An 8,122-nucleotide genomic window follows, 5' to 3' on the forward strand; every position below is an offset into this window, starting at 1 on the left:
TATTTGACGAGTTGAAAAAGTGACGATATTTTGTAAAGGAAAATTGATGAGTGTTAATTTTGACGAAATATTGAATATTGTTATGTATCCTTGATTTCACAAGTTAAAAATACATGGCAAGAACTCCTATCAAAAGAGGTTAAAAACTAGTACTCGAAAGAAGTTCGTCAGAAACAATAGGGCAAAAACAGTAACACTGATAGAAATATTGGCTTCGTTGACATAGACTTGAGAGTTCCTTACCCCCCCCCCCCCCCCCTTCACACACAGCTGCGACTCTACGGCGATCATCCTGATCAAGCCACGATCTGAAATTTTTTTGAATCGGGGCAGATCGCAGCCGGCGTCTAAATAGAACAATCTGGTAAATTGTGGTCTTCGTTACGACCTTACTACGATGTCCCTTCATCATACGCGCTGCTAACACGCTTCTACCACGATGTTAAGTAGACCGTTGCCGACAACCCAGCTAACACAAAAACATTTTAAAAATGTTTTTAAAACATTTTCAAAATGTTGCGAAAACATTTTTAAAAATGTTTTAATCACGTGATTTTGTATGGTTTTTTAAACGTTTTTAAAACATTTTTGTGAAATATTTCAGCAAAATGTTGTCAGAACATTTTATTAAAATGTTGCAAAAACATTTTGAATAATGTTTTAATCACGTGAATTTGTATGGTTTTTTAAACGTTTTTAAAACATTTTAGTGAAATATTTCAGCAAATGTTTCCGGAACATTTTCTTAAAATGTCACAAAAACATTTTACAACAATGTTTTAATCACGTGATTTTGTATGGTTTTTTAAATGTTTTTAAAACATTTTACAAAATATTTCAACAAATGTTATCATAACATTGTTTTAAAATGTAACAAAAAAAATTTCAAAAATGTTTTATTCACGTTTAATTTGTTTGGTTTTTAAAACGTTTTCAAAACATTCAAGTCGAGGTTACAAAAGTATTTTTCCTGAATTTTTACTTTATCTCATTAAATAATGAAATATTTATATTTTAAAAGAAATAAACACAAATTATATTTAATTTTTGAATCTTTAATACAAACCCATATTCAATATGTTAATCACATTTAAATTCCATTCTCGGTACAAGTTTTAATTTATTTTTTTTCAAGTCACCGGGTTTTTAAAGGTTGAAAACGGCGTCTAATCCATTCACTGAATTTTAAAAGAACAGAATCACAGAAATCCTATGTTCACTGTTTACATGGTATAGGTAGAACAGAGCGGCGGATCTATAAGACTTAGTTAGAATCACATACACTGAAAAGGCTGATAAGGAATCCGCCCCTCGGAGAGAATAGCACAATCTGTAAAGATAAGGAAAATTGTGTTTCTATCAGCGTTCTACATCTAATGTATCTTAAGATAATCAATGAAAATATACAAAAAATATTTTAAATAATTATATCAAATTTAAGTTCTTTCCTCATTTGCATTGAAAAAAGCAGAAAAATAATTACTATGACAATATTATTGAAGAGTAATAGTATTTACGTACACCTTTGCCTTCACCAAAGGCGGGTCTTTTGAATGTGGGAATTTGAAAATACGGATGATGCAACCAACACCATGCTGTAAAGAAATTTCATTTTTAAAATATTGTTTGATGATTAACATTTCACAAAGACAACGAATAGTTGAATCAAGGATATAATTGTGTTGCCTTAAGATTGAAATATTCAAATCAAATACATGTATATAATCTTAACGCTTTGTCATTGCTACATACATTTGTACAAAGTTATTGATCATACACTGGTTGTATAAAAGTAATTTTAAATGATCTTTTAAAGTCTATGATAAAGGAATAATTCTTACCATTCAAAGTTAATAAGTCCCGAGGTTATTATCGTGGTTTATCATGTTTATATGGTGCAAAGTCTTCTCATTCAAATCGGCACGGAGTAAGCGCGCACATATGCATCTTGTTTACCAGAATTCAAAATTTGGCCTAGATAAGCAGCAAACCACTATACTCTGTAACGCGCTGCCCAGCAGGAGAATTGCATAAGAGGTTATCAAGACACTGAAACTGACCAGTGTGCCAATCCCTATCTAATGCCTCAGAGTAAAATTCTGGGAGTGGATCACAGATTTGCTGAAGAACATTCTTTTTTTAAAAGACATTAAGAGTTTTATTTAATGCTTATGATTTTATACATTTATTTATATTTTAAATTTTTTTGTTTGCCTATCCTTTCATTTATTGATTTTTTGATTTGTTTAATCAAAGGATTTTATATAAATTATGTCTGTTTTATCAATAAGCCAAAACTAGAAATCATTATAAAATACCGGAAAAAAAAATCTTTCAATTAAAAAATAACTACAATTCCTCATTTTAACACTATTCTTTCTATATATTCTTTTTTTCTTCATAAACTAAATTTTAGAAAAATCGCAATAATACATTATTTGAATGTTTTAAGAACATTTTAAAAATGTTTTCAAAAAATGTCAAAACTATAATTAAAATGTTTCAATGGTAGTGAAAATAATTATTTTAGTTAATGTTTTAAATAAACATTTTCACTGCCTAGGCCGAAAAATATCCGGAATTGAATGTTTTTAACTAACAGCGATATTAAGAATGTTTTAAAAATATTTTTAAAATGTTCCTTACAAATGTTTTAGAAACGCATATGCAATGTTTTCTATTTACAAAAAAAAGAATGTTTTATTTCATGTCTTAAGAACGTTTTTAAAACGTTTTATAAGATCTTTGATATTTGGAAGCTATAAAAACCCTTAAATGAATTAAGAATGTTTCAAAAACATTTTGACAACGTTCCTTCCAAATGTTTCAGAGACGTATTTATGCAATGTTTCAAATTTATGGAAAAGGAATGTTTCATTTCATGTTTTAAGAACGTTTTTAAAACGTAATATAAAAATCTTTGATATTTGAAAGTTAAACATACCTTTTGAAACATTTTTAAAACGTTTCAAAAATATTTTAGAAAAATGTTCCAAAAGGATTTAATCATAAGCTTTTTGAAAACATTTTAAAAATGTTTTTAAAATGTTATAATGAGAAAAGGAAATGTTTTAAAAACATATTTAAAATGTTTAGTCTGAAATGTTTCGAAAAAACCTTTTTACAACACCAATAAAATGTTTTGAAAATGTTTTGTGCTACCTGGGAAGCGACCGTGTTTACTGCGTTTACGCTACGCTGCCACTACGACATTGAAGACCATATTACGACGCTACACAGGCCTGGATGACTGTACCACGATGTCGCTACGGTGGTGTCGATCATATTACGATTGCTTTACGCTTCTAGTACGATTTTGGCGATGGTGTAAATATATCTCGCAACCGCAGATTTTTGTAGTACGATTTTAGCGATGATACATATCTTGCAACCGCATTTTTTGCGGCTTTTACCACATGGTTTACGGGCATTTTCAATTGTAACTGTAACAAGATGTGAAAAGTCTCAATTTCAAATGATCAAATATATTGTCACCCTTTACATGTAGTATACAGATGACGATTGGTCAAATATCAGCGCTGTAAGAACAAACTCCTGTCTGATAGGTCGTGATATGATTGGCGTAAGGTCATTGTAGGTTTTCGTAGGAACGTAGAGAGAAGTGAGAACGTAGTACGAACGTAGAGGGAGCGTTGTAGGAGCGTACTTGATAAGTACCTACGCTCTTACGGCGCTTTTACTACGATCACAAAGATCTCTCTACGATGCTTCCGCGCTGCTTGTACGCTTATAACCCCGATTCTTGTTGGCCACGATCCCGCTACGCTTGTTTTGAACATGTTCAAAATAAGCGTGGTGAGAGCGTAGAGCTCTCCAACCATGAAGACCCTACTGCGATCATACTACGCTTATGACGACTTCACAACGTTTCTCCTGCGATTTGTAACGATCGGCCATGCATTCGGCCACGCTTTGATCGTAGTAGAAGCGGCGTCAATGTGTGAACGGGGGGTTAATGCGAACTAAGACCTGAAAGTTCACACTGTTGTAAGCAAAAACCTCGACTTCCTCATGAACTCAATTTACAAGCGTTTCGCATCAATATTTCCCTTTTTTGTAAAATTCCCCAACAGTGTATAAGATATAATTGAATAAATTGCTGTTTTGTATTTTATTTTTATCATACGAGACTAATTGCTCGAGGTGAAAAAGAAGCACAAGGGCATATATAAATGATTTGGCAAATGATATTTCCTTGCATAGGAAATGTGGACGTGCGTGTCTCTTAGATTATGCAAGATATTTATGAATCGTATAGCATTAAAGGTTGCAGCTACAACGCTTAATGATACACTAGTGTGTATCATTAGTCGTCGGCTATGTCGATATTTGCTTGTTTCATTAAAGTATCAGTCACATTATCCAGCGATGGGGTATACGATGAGAAACCGATGCGTTTTTCGATGAAAATGGCGTGGTTGCCGGCCGGGCACCACTAGTGATCGGACGGTGACTGAGGCGATTTTGCGAATCGGTGGGGTCATCGGTAGGAAATAATTCATAGTTAAAATTCAGCGATGTCTCCAACGATGCCTCAAATCACTCCTCATCGGCAACCCATCATTAACACATCTTACACGGATCGGCAGATGTATGGCCGAGCATCGTCAATTGTCCGTTGAATCTGAGGTCATCGGGGGGTTGAGTGGTGTTCAACAGATAACGGCCGATCACCGGTCGATGTTCGACCAAACATTGGCCCGTAGTCAACCGATGTTCTAACAATGTTCACCAATGAATTCAGCGATGTAATATACATCGGCCGATTATCCTAGAACATATTTTTATGATTAGCAATGCTTCGCTGGGCCTTTGTAAGTCCGGCCGGCAACCACGCCATTTTTATCATAAAATGCATTGGTTGCCCATCGTTTATCCATCGCTGGATAATGTGACTGATTCTTTAAGGACTGCTTGGCCGATGTGGACCGATGTTGGAGTATCGTTAACACCACGGATTACCACCGATTACCACCGGTCTACGGCCGCCGGCCGGGAAATGTGACCTAGGCATATGCGTCAATGTTGCTTTGCATTTGTGACGCTTATAATGGTATAATTTAGGGATGTCAAAATTGTCAATAATTGATATTCGAATATTCGATAGGAGTATTCGAATATATTCGAATATTCGATAAAATAAATATATCTATTATAAAATATATATTTTCACTCCCCTGTCAATGAGTATAGGTTTTATGCTATTACTTTGGAATAAAAACGCATGTAGAGTTAGGTAAATGCAACACAATTATTATATTTTTTTAATTATCTATTATATGAAGAGTACATGTATACATCCAAATTGTAATGATTTTTTTTTAAAATTCAAAAGAAAATTCTTCAAGTATGTTTCAGATTAATTGACCGTCTTTAGTTAATAAAGTAAACACTGATAACACCTATAAATTTTTACCAAACAGAACAATTATCCAATGGAGAAATAACTTTTTGCTCATTAATTTCCTGATAATTTATTTAAATGATATTTACATAAACAAGGGATCCTTGTGTTTACTGTAAAACTATGTCCTTACAACAATACAAGCTGATTGCATGTACTTAGCACTATTATACCACCAATTGACTGAACAAAGGAATGAATTATTTTAATAGATACACTCTCCACAACCTTAAGGTAATCCAAGAGGAGTGTCTTTTAATTTTGTACAAACTTGATTCAATTTATAATAAAACTTGCAAGGTTTTTCTCTCTTTTTAATGCTTAAAAACGAATATTCGAATCATGAATTTATATTCGAATATCAACTCATCGAATGAATATTCGAATATTCGAATATTCGTTGACATCCCTAGTATAATTCTATCATCAAGCGGCGATTTAGCATTGGCGGTAGAATGTCAGCTATTAATGCAATAATTTGTGGCATTTAGCGTTGCAATTGCAACGCTTAATGCTAGTTGTATCATTAAGCGGCGTTTTATCATTAGAGGTTGCTACAATGCACAATGACGTATGTCCCAAATCGTGCATTCTTAGAACGTCAGACGTCATTTTAAGCAGCTGGGGACATTTCTGCAAGACATTTCGATTCTCTAGTAAGTTTCTTATTAACCGGTAAGATCTGATGAAACCTATATGTATCAAAAGTAATTTCTCAGTACTTTCCACTGATATAAATTTGAATAAACATTGCCTCTTGAATTCGGAATAAATTAATAAGCTGTTAACAAATATATATTTGACATGGCGTCATTTACGCAGCGGGACATATTTGCAAGACACGGATCATGTTTGATTAAATACCTTAGCGCCTTGAAAATTTTCTTTATCTTTTTGGAACAAGTTGTTGTTTAAAAGTACTCATTGTATGTCAATTCAAATTTGTAAATTTTACCGTCAAAATTTTCTTTTTTCACCATGTAAAATGCGTTATACTAATTTTTCATTGAATGGGAAATCCTAAAGGACTTTTATTTCAAAGGATGTGGGTATCTGTTCTCTTATTGGAGGTTTTCAACAAACATATTATGCCTAAATATGATGTAAGAGAACGATCCTGTAAGATATTAAAGAGATGCGAGAAGATTTTTCAACTTTTTTCTACTTTGTTGAAGGTATTTTCCTGTTACAACCACAGGCACCTGAAGTATGGATAATTAACCCCCCCCTTTTTTTTAATGAAAAAAAAATATGTAAGAGTGTATAATACCTCGAAAATATAAAAATTTCCCCGTCAAACACATCTATATGTCGTTATATGCAAGCAGATTGTATTTTTTCTCACGTTTAAAGAATGGCCCTATTCGGTATAATAAAAATTTTTATTATACCGAATAGGGCCATTCTTAAAACATTAGAAAAAGTACAATCTGCTTGCATATAACGACATATAGATGTGTTTGACGGGGAAATTTTATATTTTCGAGGTATTATACACTCTTACATTTTTTTCATTAAAAAAGGGGGGGGGTATTATCCATACTTCAGGTGCCTGTGGTTAGAACGGGACAAGACGAAAATTGACGTTATTCCGGAATATAGTAGTCTGTCAATGTGTACAAACCTTGTAATAATACTTCCTTTTGTTACAACATTATTGGCGAGAAAAAATCCTTTATTTTCATATAAAACACTACATAGAGAATAATACATACCCTTTTCCATATCACATCCTGTATCAGCCCGAGACACCAATATCAGCCATAGGGCCGAAGGCCCGAGGGCTGATATTGGTCGAGGGCTGATACAGGGTGTGATGTGGAAAAGGGTATGTTTTATTATATTTATTACATACTTAGTAATAAAATACAACATACATTAAGTTGAGAAGAAAATAAGTAAATAATCATGCATGGACTTCTTACATACATGTACATGGTCTATTGTAGCTGCAATAATGTAGCCCTCTCCGATTTTTTTTTTTTTGGGGGAGAGGGCTACAACTCCTTGGGATCTCTATAATGGCGCAGATGCGGCAGTGGATCACTCCCGCACGGATTTCGGCTCAAATTATCAGTAAACGGCTATTTTATTACCATCTCTTACCTGGAATCCAAATATGTAATTATGCAAAACATAAATCGATCCAAAAATATTCACAACGATCCATATACTGTAGACGTACTTTTTTCCACGGGGTCATAATTCCGCGGAATCTCAATTTCTGTTTAATCCGCGGGTAGAAAATTACGCGGATTTCTTAGACTGTCACTAAATGCCTTACGTTTATATTGAGTACGCTTGGACCAATTTCCGCGGAAAATTTGTGACCGCGTACACAGCGTAAATTAATACCACGCGGAAAAAAGTACTTCTACAGTATCAGTTATTTTTTGTGTGTGTCAACATCTTCAATAACTTGAATTTATCCGCCATGTTTACTGACCTTGATGGATTGTATTTCGGGACAGCCAATGAGAATTTAGGTTCTATAGGAGCGGATCTACTAGGATTTCCCTTATTTTAAGCATACGTATCGCTGTTTGCGCAAAAAAAACACTTGAAATGGTTTTATTTATCGATGTTTTTGTAATATATTATAGCACAATCGTTAAAAACATCGACATTTGCTTTATTTGGATGTTCCAAATTTCAAGCGAAAGTCTCACTACGTCACGCGTGAACTGTCATGGCTGC

The 8,122-nt window shown here is 33.6% G+C and overlaps 1 long non-coding RNA gene across 1 annotated transcript; it reads right to left on the bottom strand.

Moving 5' to 3' along the window:
* Window positions 1–899: 899 nt before the first annotated feature.
* LOC134276853 (uncharacterized) lies at window positions 900–1,883 on the bottom strand. The gene is made up of 3 exons (XR_009994126.1): window positions 1,842–1,883; window positions 1,522–1,595; window positions 900–1,330 (listed from the first exon to the last, which is right to left on the bottom strand). It is a non-coding gene; the product is annotated as an uncharacterized LOC134276853 (long non-coding RNA).
* Window positions 1,884–8,122: the final 6,239 nt, after the last annotated feature.

Source organism: Saccostrea cucullata, unplaced genomic scaffold, assembly GCF_032062105.1.
Source record: "Saccostrea cucullata isolate Sc308-1 unplaced genomic scaffold, CSIRO_AGI_Scuc_v1 ctg7786, whole genome shotgun sequence".
NCBI lineage: Eukaryota > Metazoa > Mollusca > Bivalvia > Ostreida > Ostreidae > Saccostrea > Saccostrea cuccullata.